Source organism: Oxyura jamaicensis, chromosome 3 (genome assembly GCF_011077185.1).
Source record: "Oxyura jamaicensis isolate SHBP4307 breed ruddy duck chromosome 3, BPBGC_Ojam_1.0, whole genome shotgun sequence".
Lineage (NCBI taxonomy): Eukaryota > Metazoa > Chordata > Aves > Anseriformes > Anatidae > Oxyura > Oxyura jamaicensis.
Window position 1 is genome coordinate 46275545 of NC_048895.1, and position 19720 is coordinate 46295264.

A 19720-nucleotide genomic window follows, 5' to 3' on the forward strand; every position below is an offset into this window, starting at 1 on the left:
GCACAAGGTGGCAACAGTCTCTCTCTAGTTCCCAGTGATGGGCTCCAGTCTGGTCAAATGCATATGTCAGTTTACAGAGACCCTCCAAGAGGCAGAAATTCTGACTGAGCACAGAAACCAAGCTGCCTTGACACAGCATCAATATGTATTGCTGTGCTCCATCTCAAGAGTCTTCTCTCAGAAGGTACAGGAAACAGTTGCTTCATACTCTTGTTTCATTGATCCTGCCAAAATTTTGTAGCAAAGATCAAGACTTGCCTGTTTCTTACCTCTAGAGTGTTAGTATGATTTCAAACTCCTGAAATGCAATGGCCTGTTTAAGCTCTAAGTAGTCTTTTTGTTTGTATGTAACTATTTATAATCATATCCAGTACATGCACATATGGCAGTGCCCATTAAGAAGTCATTATCTCCCCATCATTGCCACACAGTGATGATAGAAATAACACAGCAATTCCCTGCACTATGAGCAACACATAGTTGAAGGTTACTGTATAAATATTGAGTTTTTTAAAAGGATCTCTGTGTGCATTTGCACATGCATACATATCATAATAACCACACAGTTTCCCCTACAAGTCAGACAAAAAAAAAAAAAAAAAAAAAAAAGTGCAAGAGGGTCATGCTTCAGCTCATAGTTCCAGTTCCAGTGACCTGAGATGACTGTGTTTATGGCATACAGATTGCCTCTCTGAGAGAAAAGTGAGTGACAATTAGCAAGGCCCTAAGCCTAAATTTTTGAAAATTTCCAAGGATTAGTCAGATTCATTCTAGTGAACAGTGTCATTTGGTCACTGCCTACAAACAGATCCACAGTATGGATCCAGTAATTAGAGTCTCTTCCTAAGCGTCAGTTGCAGTTACAGTACTAGGAACTGTTTGCATGTATGTAGGGATGGAGCACCGTGCAATTCAAAACACACAATTTGTTTAGAGACAGCCATGTGTAAAAGCAGCCTTAAGTCTTAACTAACTAACTTTGAAAGTTTCAAGCAGATTATGGCAATGAAAATGCAATGAATGACAAATGCTTAGGGCCAATCTCTCCGCTGTTATTTTAAAGGAGAACTCTCCAAAGAGTTCATTCAAGAACCTACTGCAAAATTTATGGCATAATTGAAAAAAAAAAAAATGACCCTAAAACAGCAACAAATAGCAGACCCCCAAATAGCTTTGAGAAGACTCAGAACCAGAAAAGGAAGTAAAAAATCTTTTTAACGAGTAGTTTGTTGTGGAACATCTGCACTATACCTTTTTGAGTGACTTTTTGTGAGACTGATTGGAAAAAGGCAGTTTGAGATAAATGGGAAATATTTGTTCAGGGGAATGAAGGGACAGAAAAAGCAAATGCTGATGGATTTGTCTCTGGAAAAAAAAAAAAAAAAAAAAAAGACTTCAAGGTGACTGTGACCTAGAGAAACAGTTCAAAATGATAAAGGACTTGGTTAAAGCTGAAGATAAACAATGTGCACCAATGAGGAGTTCAAAACATGGCTTTACAATAGTGTCTGAATGAATATTGTGTTATTTGGGCTTCAGCTAGGGAAACACGCTTCTTGACAGCAGGAGTGCTTATCAGTAATTAATTTCTAGGTTTAAAGGTGCAACCTACCTAGAGAATCTTTGCACATTTTTAATGTAAAAAGTTGTAGTTTGAAACACAGATGAAGGAACAAAGGTTTTTATTTATTTATTTAAATGACGGCCTTGAACAGAGAAATTAAACGCAGTATGTAGAAAGATTCTGCACAGATGTGAATGGATCATGTATGTGTGTGTTCTGACTTAGGAATGGGCAAACTGACTTGGATTAAATAGAAAAAAAAAAATCTCTATAATGTTCATAGGAAAACTAAAAAAGTATTTCAGATCCTGGAATATTTTTCACTTTGGCACAATTTTGTGCTTTTGTCTTCCAGTTATCACAATTCCTTCAGTAGTAAAAACTCTTGTTACCTGGTAATAGTCTTGAAGAAAATTTGGGCAGAACAAGGAAGATCCAAAACCTGGTAAGCTAATTTTTTCAATGTGAAACTTCAAACATTTGGAAAGTGGTAAACTTAAACATTGTTATAGTAGCCTCTGGCATCATTGCAGGGACTTGGAAGATTGATGTTCTCAGGACATTCTACAGTCCTCCTTAAACTTACCCTCCAGATACGCCTGTGGGCTGAGTGGGAAGAGTATAACATTACCTGTATTACCAAGTATAGCAACATAACAGAAGCAAGTTCAGAAAGACAAATGGTTGGTACTGTGACCTCTGAACAGCACACATTTTCAGAGGTGGGAAGTGGAGGAAGGATTATTTTGCAGTAGCTCTAGTCTGATCTCATGAACAGAATGCTGATCAGCAGCCTTTGATGGCCTCCTGGAGCACGTCTTCTCATTTCATTTCCTCTGCAGGGGATTCAGTTTGTGCAGACCAGGACAGTTCTGTGACATAAAGCAAAACATACTAAGTGGGGGTGGTCTGAAAATTCAATTCAGAAGTGCACCTTGCTCCAAACTAAAATTTTACAATAGACACCCCAGAAGTCACTCAGGGCTGCAGCTGAGAAGAGGGTCCAGTATATATTTCTAGGATCATTAACTGGAACTTCTGCCTAGAGCTGAGGAGCATGAGGTCATAATTCAGGATGATTTGCGTGACCTGGGATGTAGGAGGGAATGGATCCATGCATGTGACATCTTAGTGGAGCAGGACAAAGCACAGTTTAACCTGAATCCCCATTCCTTTAATTAATTCAGTCTATAGTGATTATTAAAGTACAAAGTACGGCATAGTACAGAGGAAACAAGAAATTATCTGTTGTGCAGATTTCTGCACATTGAAACTTTAACCATTAAAACAAAATAACTAAATATATCACTTTTCTCCAGAAATTAATTATAGCTAGCTTTTACACTGTTTTTCTGTGCTATTGAAGTTGTCAGAAGTTATTGAACTGCTCCACAGAGCACTTGCTATGTCTAGCATTACAACAGTGGTTTGAGGATGGAGGACTGCTAACTGCTCTCAGAAGCAGCTAAAAAAACTACAACAGTGCAGTAGTAATCTCTATTCCAGGTAGAAAAGATGGATGGAGTAAAATAGTATTATGGATTTTAAGCTGTTTTCCTTGAGCAGAAAATAAGAAAATTGAATCAAAATCTCACCATTTATTTGGCTGTGGGTGCACGTGATTTTGCACAAGGAAATGTGGTTGGTATCTGCAGCTTGACTCCTCTTCCCATGTCAAAACTCTTGATCTTCTTAAGCCTCATAGAGAGTTTGACTAAGAGACTAGCCCATAACTGAAAATCCTTGTTTCTAGCTTTCAGCAATATAATGGGGACTGACTCCCCCAAGATTTTCTGTTTTAGTCCTACTTCCCAAAGCTTCCTGTTCAATGGTGACTTTGATCATCTGAGACATGGATTCTGACAGAACTCTTTTCCAATTAGAAGTTTTCAAAATTCAACATTTTTGTAGTTGCTTATTTGTAATATAAATAAACTTTATTGTTGTTCCGATTCTCTCTCTGTAAGACACTTAGAAATGTATGCTTTTCATTGCAGATGGAATCATTCTTTCTCCCCCATTTCAAAATTCCCCATGGACAGACCAGATGGTCAAGCTTCTATGGCTCTTTCTGATTTTGAAGACAGTCACCATGCTTGACTGCTGACTTTTTGAGGTGAGTAGTAAGGCAGGATTATATCTCAGCTGTGTTGGTTGTTTGTTTTTCTCATACCAACAACACACTAATAATTAATGACTGTTCCACAGTTAGAAAGGACATACCTGCTGTACCCAATGAATTTGATCCCACTGAACTCTTCCTTCATCTATTTATTCCTTATAGATTCTGTGGAGTCAGATGGACCTCTTTCTGGTCAATTGCCAGGGGTTCCCCATTTGTTTTCTATTGATGACTCATTATCGTATTTGCTCAGTCTATAAGTAAAGGGATTATTTTTCTAAATGAGAATTCAGCTTGGGCTCTGAAAGTCAAGCTGTGTTCCCTTCTGCTTCTCACATTATCACCACTAATAAAGAATCTGCAGCAGGGGACTCAGCTGACGACTTTGTCAATGATGCATGAAGCAGGCTAGAATCTAGTTGCTCTTCCACATCTGCAGGAGAGCTACAGTATGAACTGAAGGATTTATTATTATTATTATTATTATTTGTCACTAAAAGAAGCGGATGGGACAGGGTGACTCATTAGAAGCTGAGATATTGAAGCTATTTAAAACACCTTTATGGTGAGGTTTGGTTTCTAAATGCTTACCGCCTCATCTTGACTGTTCTCTTGTTCTATGTCTCAAGGCATCTCTAACAGTTTTTCACTCCTATTTTTCCCCTGCTTTGTAGTTGCTGTGAATGTAATTTAGGACTTCCAGGTTCTTCTCATTCCTCAGTCTGCATACCAATGATTGCTCTTCTCTCAAGGTTTCCAGAACTTCAGCAAAGATGTCTCCTTAAACCTAAAAATATGGCCACTTCCACTGGTCCTTGATGTTCTCGGAGACTTGTTTGGAGAGATTTTTAATTTTACCAAACTAAAAAAAAAAAAAAAAAAAAAAAAGAGAGAGAGAGATACATTGTCCAATTGATTAATTTCTTACTTAAACTTGAGATCTTTTTTTGCTTGGTGAAGTGGAAGATAAACTATTTGTTACATGAAATAGGTCAAAACTTTAGCTGTCAGAAATAATTGATTCTGTAGTTACTGTGACTAACACCATCTTGAGGAACAGTGGTAAAATATTTTGGGAACCCAGAAGTTCTTGTAAACGGACATAACATTTTTAGGTTTGGGGTTCTGAATTACCACTCAGATGGGAAGAGAATGGGAAGCTATCTGATGATTAATGTGAAACTACCTGCTAGTTTTCATCTTACTCTTAATAAAAAAGCATATATCACCAAAAAGAAAACTGAAAACCAACCAACCCTGCATCGCAGTTAGTAGTGACTGCCACACAAGGAGATGGCATACAGGAGAGGAAAACCCCAACAAATTAGAAAGTAAAATATCATCTTCTTTTTTTATTAATATTGATGGTGAAAGGTGTGGGGTTTTTAGCTTGTTGTTGTTGTTGTTGTCATGCATTTTGGAAAGGTTTGACTTATCCTGGTCTTTTAATCCCATGATCCAAACAACTTCTGCAGAGAAAAAAAATAACAAAAATTATTCAGATAGAGGAAGTGTCATGGAGGGAACATTTACAATTTCTGCATTCCAGAATATGTGGAAAAATACAGTCCTAAAGAGTGTCTCTTTTCTGACTTGGCCTTACACAGAATGACCTATGAAGAGATCTCTCACTGCCTTTTCCTTTATAGCCTCAGATCTTTAATTCTACACAACCAGAGACAATCAAAATGGTTATTCTCTATTCGTTTTAAACTTAACACCATCTGATGAAAATCTAGAGAAGATAATTGGCTTTTCATAGAGGCTCCTGATGGGCACTATAGAAGAGTATATTCTCTGAGAGCTGTATACCTCCACGGTCAGAAGGGAGCAAGTTTTGATCACTGGCATCACACAAATTCAAAGGAAAAAAAAAAAAAAAAAAAGTAAAGAAAAATGAAGGGTAACAAATTGAAGAGTTGAGAAGAATAACGTGAAAATAATTCAGAGTGGGTCTTTGTTCCTACTGTTCCTACTGGGATGGATCTGAACTCTTCTGGAAGTCCAATGAGGGCAAATGTTCAAGTCTTGGAATGGCACAATGTGGATCTGGCTACCTTCAAGAGAAAGAGCTTTCTCTGTACTGGGAGTTGGTGGAAAGAAAGCATGTAGCATTTATATGTGCAAAAGGATAGGTGAGATCATCTCTTTCCTTTAAACACAGAACATTCTAGGAGCATTAGGAAGAAGTTGACTTCCACTGGGATCAGTAGGGCAGAAAGAAAAATTACCATGTTTATTTCTGGGTGCTCCCTCCAAGGCTTTGCAGGTGACAGATCCAGTGAAAGCATCCATCTCCGCTCTGCGCTCAGTAAGCAGAAAATGAAACAGAAGAGTCAGTGTGACATTGAGTGATTTCAAGTCACTTGTAAAGGCACACATTCAACCTGAGGCCTTCAGCACAGGAGCCCTCACAACAATAGGGGCAGTTTTTAATAAAACTGCAGCCACCAGAATCCAAAGGGATCTTGAACAAGACAAACAACAAACTTGAAGCTTTCTAAAATGCATGCTGCTCATCAAGGTACAAAAGTTCCCCCAGAGCACTTTGTCAGGATTTGAAGTTACTATAGGTATTCTTGACTGCTCTTACCCACCTTCAAACCACCTCAGCTCAAGACATGCCTTCCAAAAATCAGACTGCAGCAACTGATTACAAATGTTTCTCCTCTTTTTTTTGATTTTTTTATTTTTTTTTTTTATTTTTTTTTTGTCTTGGGATATCTGGATTAATTGGACAATCCTTTCCCTGTGTCTGTGCTCCCTCAAACACTTTGCTTAAGACTGGACAAGGGAGAGTAACTTACATGAGCTTTACATAGCTTTGTATGATCCTGTTTCTTGGCGGAGGAGCAGTTAATTTTGTATACAAAGTGAAAGAGCTGTAAAGGGAGGCACTGACAGTGGCTGAATGAGGGAGTCAGAACCTCCAATTGGCATAAAAGTGGCAGATTCAGAAAGCTGCTGTGAGCAGTCCATCCAGAGGCTGGGTCTTGTGCCTCTCAGGTGAAGGCTGTAAACTTCAGCTGGTGGGATGATTTTTCTACTCTCTTCTTCTCAGAAGAGAATAAGTTTGAAAGGCAAAAATTTCATTCTGTTTTGAAAAAGGGAATTCTTGTTTTCCAGACTGCTCTAATTTTCAACTTTTCTTTGAGTGTGTGAGTGAGGATATGCATTCTCCTGCAATAGAGATTAATAGCAAGTGATCTCTCTGAAGAGGGGAATTTGATGGATTTTGCAGGAAATCAGAGAAAACAAGACAGAAAACAAGATTATCCAAGTGATTGCTTCCTTAAGAGGGTGACCTCATATGCTTGGTCTTTCTAAGCAGTAGCTAGGTATGTATATCACAAACTAGTGAAGTATAAAGTAAATAGAGAGCATAACTTAGTTCATGTTGCACTACCAATGTATTCTGTAGTTTCTCTCTCCTGAATCCCTACAAAAATGTGCTTAAAGGGAACCAGGAATGCAATGTACTTTGATATCATGGTCTATCTAATAAGCAGTCAAAACCTTCAATAAATCTCATTTTAAGGTATGCAAATGTACTGATGAGAGACTTGGTCCTTTGTGCATCCGTTCCTCAGGAAACAATGCCAATGGACTCTTCTGAAGGATAAAGCCTCAAGGCTGATATACTGAAAAGTGACATTCTCCAAGGAATCTTGTCATCCTTTGGACATTATTTCTCAAGCAAAGACACGGTGAGAAGGTAGAGCAGGACAGTACCAACTGTGTGCATCTTCTTGTAGTATATCTATTACCTTTTTGAAGAAAATCATTTTGCTCATCTAAACCATGAGCCTTTTAGTAAATATTTTAAGGAGGGATTCTTTCCTTACAAATTTTGGAAAAGCTGACTGTCCAGTCTAAGCATATCATCACACCTTCCTCTGTGACCAGTAGAGAGAGACAAGCACTTTTAAAAATCAATTGATCCTTTCTCTCTGGTACAAATTTCTGAAGTAGGTGGGGTGGATTTTCCACACTGTTGCTTCTCTGTCCCAGTTGCCAGTAGGGGGAACATCGAAGGAGAATTTGGTGGGGCACAATATTAGGCAGTCTTGTGAAAAAAGAATGGAAAATTCTCTCTTAATGTGCAGACCTTGTTGTATTTCATTTAGAAATTAAGAGGTTTTACTTGTTCTGTGGTCTCTGCTGTTTCTAACTATGTGTGTTTTTGTTTGTTTGTTTGTTAAATGTTATAGGAAATGAATGGTTTGGAACAAATTAACCTTTGAAAGAGTTAAGTTAATCAGGGAGGGAATATAATCAGAAAAGGCAGGCCTTGTATCATACACAACAGTCATATAATTACATCCTTAGTATTATAGGTCTGTGGCTTAATTTGCTGACAGGTGCGTTTAAGAATGTGTACATGTGTGTAGGGAGGGATATGCAGGTAATGGAAAGGTTTAGACTAGATTATAGGACAGTGACTTACTTGAAATAAAGACTCCTGTAAATTTTCTCATTATGCTCTAATCTAGAATGTACCTCAAGGTTATCAGTGCCTTTAGCATCCCCTCGGGTCATGCAGAGAGTGTTCTGTGCCCTGAGGAGTTGTGGGGTCTTGTGTTAGTTTGCTTCAAAATTGGTCTGTCTTTCAGGGAGTTAATGTGCTAGCAAGATTTGAGGAAGACAGATCAAATAGATATAATGTATAATATTTTTGTTTAAAAAGGTTGTTTGTTTGTTTGTTTTTTTCCAGCAAGTTACTGCCAAAGTTGTGATTTCTAATGTGACTATCAATTAAGCCCCAAACACTGGTATTTAAGTTTAATGCTTAAATTCCTAAACGCCCTAGAAATTTTTGCAGTGAGGTTGAGCTAAAGTTACTATGAGAATGTAGGTGTGTTGTTTTATTTTGTTTTCCTTTTTTACTCTCCTCACTATTACATTATACCAATTAATTCTGTTGTATACCTAAGCCCAGTGAGTCAAATTTTCAACCCGAAGCTACTTAGTGTAGCTCCCTTAGACACTAGCAGTGTGGTGTTATTTTACATTAGAGGATGTCACCTGCTATGAAAATGGGAGGACTGCCATCTCAAAGTATTTAATAATGCCTAGCAACATGCCGTAACAGCATATAAGCTGAAATGAAGAAAACAGCAGATCAGATCAACACCACAGGGGGAAGTAAATGTGGTACAGTGTCATTGGTTTACCTAAATTGGAATTTGGGCTGGCCTATGGCAATAATATATATTTTACCATGTGGCTATCTTGTCTTGGTATGATCATTAACAAATGATTAAGTGATCAATAGTTCCTTATGTAAGCAAAGATGACTGGTGTAATTTGTGGCTTTTAATTTCAAGTATTAGTGTACATTGCATTAACATCTATGCACTATCTGTTCCTTTCAGCACAGCTCCAATTTCAAGTTCCAAGTATAAGAGAATGCAATTTAATATAATTATGGTCATTTAAATTTCTTCAATAAAAGCTATCATTGCCTATAGCTGGTTTCAGAGTGTTGTGAGCAACTTGCAACTGTTACTAAATATCTGTTGAAAGGAGTCTCTCAAAACTTGCAAATGTCTTTGGAGAAGTTTTTGTTTGTTTGTTTGTTTGCTTTGTTTTGTTTTTTAATTATGATTATATTTAGTTTTGAGGTGGAAAAGCACAGACTGTACAGAACACCTGGCAGTAAAATGAGAGGGATTGTTTAGCAGAAATCTCAGGTGAGTGCAAAAACTTGTCTAACTCTTTTACTGAATCAACTAAAACTGAGTATGTGCTTTAAGATCTTGATCTTTATCATACTGAATTTAAAGCCAAAACTCTCACTCACTTGAGTAGAAGCAGCAAAATCAAAGATGAAATTGCCCTCTGGATTGATCTGGAAGAACTGTTTCCTTCTAGTTTTTAACTAAGTTATTCTTAATGACAAGAATAATGCTTTCAGCAAAAGACTGGTTACCAGGAGTCCTGTATTCTGTTTCAGTGAACAGAAAGGCACATGGTCAAGTTTAAGGGCATATCTAATTGACTTGCTGAACAGAGCTGCATTCTGTAGGTAAAATTTTATTCTGGGCACTGTCTCTGGGCCTTTGGTACGATCAGCTAGGACGCTGCACTGCCATGTCACATACACTCTTTCCACTGGTGTCAGCTGTGCGTCATCTCGGCAACTCCTTACAGGGCCAGTCTTTGCAAATATCTTCATCCTTAAAACATGGATAATAACGCCAAGATGATCTGGTGCAGATGGTGTGAAATTACCTCATTTCATATAGCCTGGGATGTCTGGAGATGAAGTGATACATAGGTGCAAGATTTTGTTGTAACGTTGACATGTCATTTTCATATGTGAAGGTCTTCTGGCTTGCTAGGACTCCAGTACTCATCTTTGATGTTGTTATTGAATTTCCATTGATCTGTTTGATCAAGTGCTAATAACTTTCTATATGAGTCCCAAGTCCTTTCTTCTCAAGGTGGAGGACAGCTGGAGATGATTCCAGTGTTATGATTTACAAGCATCAATTCTGCAAAGTGTTTAGCAGCCTCTGTCTAAAGCTGAGGAGTAATCATATAAGGAGAGAATGATGATTAGTAGAGGAATATTTATGCACCTTAAAGTAAGATGAAAAGCTGGAGCAATCTGTAGACCTCTTGAATTTGCCAAGGTGTTGTAGCCTTGTTCACATTGATTTTGCTTCCTCAGAGTTTGAAACCTGGTTTCAGTCAACTAGATTCTTCCAAAGAGAAATAATAGTTCCTAATCTGAAGGAATGCCTTTATTCTGCACACATTGCTGTTGAAATATAGCAAAACTTATAAGATTCCTCAAAACAGCAAAAGTCCTGATTTATACCACCTTGATTCTGATCTCAACATTTTGGAAGTTTGCAGGCATTTAATTCAAGGTAACCAGAGCTCTAGTCTCCTTTATTTTTAGCTTGGTTTTCTTGCATAAGGTGCTGGTCTATGCTTGAAGTGCTCTGTCCATTCCTTCTACCTAAACACAGTGCTCCTCCTTTGTCCATCATGGTTCTTGCATGGTCCTTGAGTGAGAGCTGGTGGTAGAGGGGAATCCTTGGGTAGTTGCTGTACTGATGTCCCACTAAGATGTCCAGACAGTTTTCACTGGCTGTGATTCTGACCTTATATTGTAATAATGAAGCAGAGACCCAAATCATAAGGGAAAGCTATAGCGTGAGTCTACAACTGGAGCCTGAGGTATCTGTTACAATTCTTCAGGTTCAGAAAGGCTCATAAATCATCCCAGCGGTTTAACATGAGGCACCAGAATTTGAAAAAAATGCCCAAAATCAATTTATGAAAAGTGAGTCTAGAATGTGGAACAGTACCTTAGTTTTAGATTCAGCAATGATCTTGGATAGTAGCCACAATTCTAGAATGATCCTGATTTTGAAAGCAAGCAGATTCAGATCTGGATCCAAACTCTAGGGCCTGCATGCATCATGACATTACACCTGCCTGATTGACCACTGGAACAGGAACTGAATAAGTCAATAAAATCTTTTTTTTTTTTTTTTTTTTTTTTTGGTACTATCGCCACATATAATTTCTTTTCATGGTTTGCATTTACAACACATTTGAAAGTCTGGCATTTTACAAGAGTATAATAAGAGTTGTAATTAGAACATGCTGGAAGCATCCAAGCCAAAGTAAACAGTTACTTTTTTTTTTTTTTTTTTTTTTGAAAGCAGAAGCTTGTCAAGTTCAACAGAGAAATTTTCTTCATCACTGTTTATTACAACAGTTATGAAAACGAGCTAGCACAAAAAAAAAAAAAAAAAGAAAAAGAAAGAAACTTTTGGCTTCCTTTCTAAAACTGATTTAGCAGGTTGAGAGAGATCAAACTTGAAAGGATTCTGTTAGCTTAACCCTCCCCCATTGGAAAAAATCTCTCCACATATGTCTAAAGTGCAAACAAAAACATTAAAATGAGATGATTGCAAATTAAGCTCTCTTCATGTAAGAGAAACTGCCTGGTTGTGATTCATATCTCCATGGCTCTTCTATCAGAAATTGGGCCTTGGGCAGTAACAGCTGTACTGGTGCTCACATCCCAGAGCAGTGGGATACAGTCAGCCATGGGAAACAGGTGGGTGAGTTATACCTGACAAAGGCACTAGTCTAATAATATGGAGAAGTTCTCAGAATGTTGAATTATGTTGCAAAGTGCTAACATCTAACAAGAAATCTTATGGCCCTGCACTTCTGCAAACATTAATACAGGCTGTTGTTAGCCAAGGGAGATACTGTGTGAAGCTCATTACTTTAATTGGTCCCTGTTATCTAGTTAAAAGAGAGAGAAGAACCACTCCTGGAAAAATAGTAATAATAATAATCTCTTGGAAAGTGGTATCTTGTCACTGTGGCTTTTCAGCTATCTGGCATGCTCTCAGGTGAGGTGCATGAGTCCATCACAACCTCATGCTCCCCTGGCAAATGGCAGGGGCAGGCAACAATACCCTGGCACAAGTATTTGACTAAAGCACTGCAGTTATAATCATCTAGGATCTGTGTATACCACAGCCTCTATTGCACAGGCTGGAGTGCTGCCAGCCTGAACACTACAGGCCTTGTCGCTACAGGCAGCCAAGGGTTGTTCTCCTGAGCAAGAGCCCTGCCTGCACCTGTGGAGTAGCAGGGCTGAGCAAGGTAGTGCCTGGAGTCAGCCGATAAGCATGGAATTTTTCCAGTTCTCCCTTTTGGTTCCTGCCTTCTGTGTCTAGCTCTTTTCTTCTCAAGGATTTCAAACTTACAAGGCTAAGAGGCTCACAAAGCTGCTAATTTCTAAAGTCACTGTAAGCACAGTTAGGTGGGAATGAAATTTCAGCAGGGACCATTCCTTGGAGACTGGGGTATAAGCAGGAATAAGTCATGGACCTCTGTTTCTTTATCTGAGAAGTGGAGCTAATATTTACTTAGGGCAATGCCTGTTGTGATGCAAATCTGTATGTCAGGAGACCCTTGTAGGAAGGAAAGGCACTGTGCAGGTGATTGCTGTTGTAAGATCTCCAGGATTCAAGCCATGACACTGGTGCCAGCTGGACCACATAGCAGTGTTGGTCTGTTCTGGTCTAGGCTATTCCCTTCTGAACCCAGATAACAGAAGTTCAGTTGCACCGTTAAGATTTGTGCATAACTATCCCTGCAGGTGTGTTGGTTTCTCATTCACAGCCCTGGCTGCTGCAGGATTTTACTGAAATTCCCTTCTGTTGCAGAGTCTAACTTTAGTCTATTAAGACGAAGTTTGTATTCTGCTTTCTAGATCATTTAAAACCTGTGGCAAAATTAATGATACTGTTTTGGTTAATTGTCCTCATCCAGGAAACATTGGCAGCTCCCCTGGGTCACTGCAGCCATTTCTTTTATGCTGTAAAACACTTTCTTCCCTAAAGTGAAAACGCGTAGGCTGTCATTATGTGACTCTCTAGTTCCATACTGATAGAGCCTACCTGTGCATTTTTTTAAAAAAGCTGGTAAGAAACTGTCACAGTTATGAAAATGGTTTCAGAAACTTATTCCTATATTTTTACACCGTTGTTTTTGATGTGATGTTACAAGATTGATAACAACATTTTTTTTCTTTGTGAATCATGCCCCCAGACTGTGCTGGTTAGCTTCTCCTTTTCCACTGAAGAAGTCAGCCAAGCTAAGTCTTTATTTTTGATTCATGCAGGTTTTAAGGTCAGTTCTGGTGGGTATGATTTGCTAATGAATTCATGCTCCATTTCTCAGCTGGTTTGTTCTGCAAGTAGGCCCAAACAAATACACTGACATTTGAATTTAAAGGGACATTCAGAGTCTTAGTCAAGAAATATTTGAGACTAGATTTAGAAGTCTGTACAGTGCAAATGAAATATGAAGTAGAATAAATAAATATACTAATATTAAGAACATTTATACATATATGTGTATATACATGCACATAAATATTTGTTATATATTACAAATTTTATCGAATTTCATATGGCACAATCACTCTGAGCACTCCTATGTACTCCAAAGAAACAAGAAAATTGAAGGTAGACAAGGGAGAAGCGTCATGCGGCCAGTGACATTTTCAGTGCCTTCATTACCAATGCCATGGCAAGTGCTGCTGCAGAGGAAAGATAGAGAGACACGGGGCCAGTATTTCATGCTACTCCCTAGGCATACACAGAGGGTGGGATGGAGCATGAGCGGAACTGAGTATGGTGCCCCCCCTGAAGGCACCAGCCACACAGGCTGGGTTATAGCCAAAAGAAATCTAGTCTGGCTAGACTTTTCTACTCTTGAGATAGGGAAAGACCAGAATTTGAATCCTTGGTTGCAGTTCATCCTTTATTTCAGCACAACTATGCCTGAAAATGAAAAGGGTTTGGAGAGGATTCTGCCAGCCCTCTGTTTTTTACATGTTTTTTTCTGAGCATCAGAAAAATCAGAGAAATATTTTATTTTGTTTAGAAAAGGTCAGTTCAACAGATGGGGCTAGGGGCTAAGGCACCACCAGGGCCTTGAACATTGGCTTCTTTTCCCAGTTTTGTCTTATAATTCCTGTGTGAATTTACTCAAGTTATTTCATCTACTGATGCCATCATCCACCCCCCTGTGAAAGGCAAGGGGCAATACCATTTAATACCATTTCATTTTTTTTTTTACCCCTACTCAGGAAAAAAAAAAAAAAAAAAAAAAAAAAAATGCCTCATTATTTACTTTGGCAATTGGGTTGCTGTCCTTAGATAAATTTTGGTCCTCCACAGGGGTAATTAAAAATGATTCACAAACTAGTAACTTTTCAAAGAGTAGCAGCATTGTGTGATCCTCAGTATGGAAAAGGCTCTGAGAGGTGGAAGGAAAATAAGGATTTCTATGGGGAAACTCAAAACTTCCCCTCAGCATTCTGAGTGGTTCTAACCAGTAGATGATTTCATAATTTATCTAGCTTTACCAACTGCATTGACTCCCCCAGAATTCAAAATACAACTTCATTTTAATGGTGACAGGATAGTGTCTCACTGGAGAGTTGGCTTCAGTTCACTCCTTGATCAGAGGACATTCAAAACTACATTTGCCACCACCAAGGAAGGCATCCCAAATACCACGTACAAGTGAGAGGTACTCTCTCATGTTTCTATTGTGAGAAGGAGAAATCGAGAATGTTTACTGGGACTGAAAGAGTGATAGGGTGAAAGGCAGAGAAAAATGAAGGTAATGTTATATTTGAGAAATGGGACATGAGTAGAAGGAAAGAACAAACCTCAGGTATCGGTGTTTACCCTATAGGATACTTGTGTATTTTACATTAAATGCAAAGTGAATATATGCTGCGGTCATCACCTCCACTGTTACATAATTCACCCTTTTCCTTTTACTAGGCCTTCAAAGAAAAGAAAGATAGAGCCCTGAATGGTTTTTGAGAAGAAAACTACCGGCTTCTGCTTGAGGAACATGCTCCAACTGGCCAGTCCCTCTTTTCTATTGGCGCATAGTGCCATGACAAGGGAGGATCCCATTTTATTTAGACTAAAGTTTCTAGTGCCCGAAGCAGAGACAGGCTGTAAGAATCTGGCATCTAAATTGCAGATATTGTTGTCTCTAAACTCTAGCCACCAAGGTCAACTACAAACTCTTAATCCATACTATTGGATTAGAGACAAAAATCTGTGTTGTCTGGAAAATCTCTGATATAAAACTACCTTGGTTGTTTACCACATCCCACTTTAGTTATTTATCTTATATGTGAACACCCAACCAAACTGCATTTCCTGGAACAAATGGTAATTCATTTTCTTTGCAATAATCTGCATATAAATAGACATACAAAATCTTATTTTCAGTTTCTCTAAAATCACAGTTTTCAGTATAGATACATTAATGAGTTTCAGCGGAGCATGTGATAAGCTCCAGAAATAAGAAGTCCTTAAGAATGCTACATTTCTGCTATCACTCAACAGCTAATTCTATTTTTAATGATCTTGCCAAGATGTTCAAACTACATTAATTGTGTCAGATGCGTTGATCAGTATTTAAACTGTTTTCTCTCTGTCAAAAAGGTTGCCATTTTAGCTGCCCAAGTATAAAATTCCAGAGGAGTTTGTGTGTGGTAGTAAGACATTAATCTTATGTGGTCATTCAATATAGATTCAGATTTCTGTGCCTGAGGTTAGTATAATGACACTCTTGCTTAGATTATGAAGGGCTACTGCACCAAAGGGAAAAAAAAAGAAAAAAAAATAATAATAAAAAAAAAAACTATATATATGGGGAGAGATTAATGTCCAAACTTCTTTTCATTATGTCTTGAGGAGAGGGGTCTTAGGTTCAGATTAAGGATAATTGCAATTAATTGAGTGTAATTTAGAGAGCAAAGTCTTTTAGGAATGACGGTCAGTTAATGAGTAATCCAATACATCTGGCAGAGGGGCTGTTCACTGCAGAACAATTAATTTGATATTTCAGTGTCATTTATCTCTGCTTTCTTAAAGCAAAGTGAATGTAGAACCTCAATGACACCCAAGACACCCAATGTCAGGAAACAGGACAGTGCAGGGATTTTTTTTGATGATTTTACCATGCTCTGATTGGCTTCTTGAGGCAATTACTCTCAAGGTTTTATTTGCATACCTGCTGGCATTTAACCACAAGACCAAACCTCTTACAAATAATGTTCAAACAAGCTTGTTGCCAAAATGAAAAGGTACTTTTAAGCATAGAAATTGTGCATGCATTAATTATTCTGTTTAGCCAGTGCTCATTAACAATAACCTGGGTGAAATTTTCCCCAATGCAGCTGCATTCAAGGTAAAGAGAGAAAACCTGCTGAAGTTAAAACTGATTTTCTTCTCTTTATGTTGGATCAGTTTTTACTCAGATTCTCTCACTGATCCAGCTTTCTCTGTAGCAGCTTAAGCAGTCATGCCAACACATGGGAAATGCTGGAAGTGAGGAAAAAAGGTAAGGTACAGTGTCACTCCTTTCTGTGGTATTGCCATCCTTCTGTTTGCCATCCTTCTCTGTATACAAAATGAAGGTGGTCCAGCCCAGCATAGTCTAGGCTTGATGACAAGGAGTGTATTATTTTTTTATGAGAACAAAAGGGCTTCCTGAAAACCTGGGCTTCCTACAGCACGCTGGACTAGAGAACAAGAGGATTAAGTGAAACTGCAGAGAGTATGAGGTGATGTAGACCTGTTCACTGTGAAGTTGTATCTTTCTTTACAGACAATGTTATAAGCTATCAATAGGAGTTGACTGGGATAAACACTTGAAATAGCCACTAAATAGAAGGCTGGCAGCAATCAGCTGACTTTACTAAAAAATAATAGCTTTCTGACTTGCAAGGAGAAGGTGGGTTACTTATTAAAGTATCAAATTTAAGAAGAATTATGGGAAATAAAAAGTAAGATAGAATTACAAAGCTAGAAAAATAGTTGCTTAAGCACTCATTTTCCCAGGGTGCCAACTCTACTGCAAAGAGTACATATCCAAGGAAATCTAGACTGTCTCTCTAAAGGAGGTAGTTATCCAAAGCTTACTCATAACAGAGCGTCTTAGCAATCTGACAAAACATAATCAGAGAGGAAACAGAATAACCCATCAGAAATCAGCTGGTTTCCTGCCTCTTTTTCCTTCCCTGTCATGATGACCCTCAGGACACTTTAAAGACTGATGAAGAAGATTTCTGGGAGAGGTGAGAGCATGCAGCCTTGGCAAGACAACCAAGCATACAAACTTGTGTTCTAGCTCAAGAGCAACAAGATGCTGAGATATACTAATAACGTCTGAATTTCAGACTGTATGTCGCCCTTCTCCAAGTGGATTATTCCTCCATTTGACATGTAGGAATCAGAACATAGCATATTTTGCACATCCCTAAAGCATTTATTTTCTTAGAGTCCCTCAAAGTTATCTTGATTGTCCCCAGTCAGTCAGAAGATCATTTACAGTCCTTTGATGAGAGAATATAATTGTCTTTGGAGAGCTTAAAGAACCACTCAAATGATTGCAGCTTTTTACACATTTACAGGTATCAATTTTTTTTGTGTGTGTGTGTGTTTGCTTTCCAGAAAGTGCATTTAAGAACTTTTGTTTGATAATTATTTTACTAACAATCCCAATTAAAAAGGGAAAAAAAAAAAATAGTACCATTTCTTCTTATACCAGTCAAACACCATATTATTTATATTTTGTTTTGTTTTTGTTAAGAAAAAAAAAAAAAAAAAGCTGTGTTTTGTGCTGGGGGCTAGTGTTAATTAGTATTCAACAAACTCCACTTATTGGACTTTGTCACTAAGCTGAAATATAGATGATCTGCTGTAATACATGTATAAACTAGTATTAATGTCAATTCCATAAAAACAGAAAATCTAGACAATAAATACGGCAAAGATAAATTAATGTTGATGATTTATTTCAGTGTCACAGTGCTGTGAGATGTCTTTCTGCATACTGTCAGAAAGTTCTGCCCTGGGCTAGAAATTCAGTTTGAAATTGAGTCAAGGATCATTTACCATCTATACAGACCTGTCTGGAGGAACTCTTCTCTTTCTACTCAAATCTCCTTTTAGACTCTAGCCAAGGCCCAAGAATCATGAAGATTTGATATTCATTTATATTAGATTTTGGGGCACCTTACATTCTCAATGGGTCCTGAAGTGTATGACCTACTTCATTGGAAAGATTCTACATCCTGCTGAACTGTTTTTATAGGATAGTATTGCACACAGGCTGATTGGAAAGTAAATTTGTGTAGGCTGGACATGTTCCTGCTGTATTTTTGTAGGAGGTTGCATTACAATTTCAGATTAGATTTCACTGAGTTTACAAACCCTCATCTCATTGTGAAAGCCTCACAAATTATGGACTGTTTTGCCCCAGCACAGAAGAAGATGGGGTGTAATCAGGACTGCAGCAAAATGAGATCTATGAGAATTCTACAGGGCACAATTCACTGGAGATTTAAGAGTATAAAGCATGGAGGCTGGTGGAGGCAGGAGGCAAAGGAGCAATGTGAGAGGGGAGAATTAGGATCCGGTCTCCTGTTTGGTAAGTACAGGTGTCAGGTATCTTTGAGGTCCCAGACTGGGGAAATGTCCTGGTTTTAGGTGGCCAGTGTGGGGGAGTGTCACCAGAAGAGGAGACGAGTCCATAAACTTTTCTAAATTCAAGTTAGTTTATACCAGATCCTTTTTTTACCAAAGAGATAAAATAATGGGGAAAAAGTCACAGGAAAACCCACCTGAAGATGAAAGTGATTTGTTTGGTTTTCTTTCCTTTTATTTTAGACTGGAGACCTGTAGGAATCCAGAGAAAACATTAAACTTCCTTTTAGAAAAGGTAATTGAAAAGAAAAAGACAATCAAGGGATGAACAGACAAAGCCTTTTCTTACTTCTGTATGAATAAAAATGTTATTAATAAGCCCTTTCATTTCAGGCTTCTACTCTGCAGTCACGTTGTGAATGTATAACCACACAGATGAAGGTTGTTACCTCGTAAGACCTTCATTGCTCTACAGGTGTTTTTGAAAATAGAGAAAGAAACCACAGAAAGCTGAACACAGTGATACAGGACAGTGGGAATATAAATAATCAAAAACCCTTTAAAAATGTCTCTTTTGCTTCTGAATTTTCAGTGTTTGTATTCCATAACCAAATCTTAACCAAGAATATCTAGTGTCATTCTGCTGTTTTTACTGAATGCATATAGAGAGAGAAACCCACACAAACAAACACAGATTCTCCATGGGCCAGCAAAACTAAACCATCCAATTAGAAAACTGAGATTCTGTAAAAAGGAGAATAAGTAACACCTACTGCTGAGTGCAGGCCTTCAGACTCCCCAGGACAGGGCAGTTTGTAGGGGACAATTACAATACCAGTCTTTTTTGGGGAAATATGAGTCTCACAGAGGTACTCCATCAGTAGTCCTCCTTCTGTCTCTGATGGGAGATGGATTCAATTGGAGGTGCATACTCACCTGCAAGAAGTTATCTAGAAGTGAAGGACAGGATCCAGTGGGCTGTGAACACCTATGAGCTGGTGAAAAGGCAAAATGGTGCATCCA

At 38.2% G+C, this 19720-nt stretch overlaps 1 long non-coding RNA gene across 1 annotated transcript; it reads right to left on the reverse strand.

Annotated features, from left to right (window-relative positions):
• Positions 1-5093: 5093 nt before the first annotated feature.
• Positions 5094-18925, reverse strand: LOC118165115. Its single transcript, XR_004749875.1, has 3 exons — positions 18895-18925; positions 5918-5988; positions 5094-5155 (listed from the first exon to the last, which is right to left on the reverse strand). It is a non-coding gene; the product is annotated as an uncharacterized LOC118165115 (long non-coding RNA).
• Between the last annotated feature and the right edge of the window lie 795 nt (positions 18926-19720).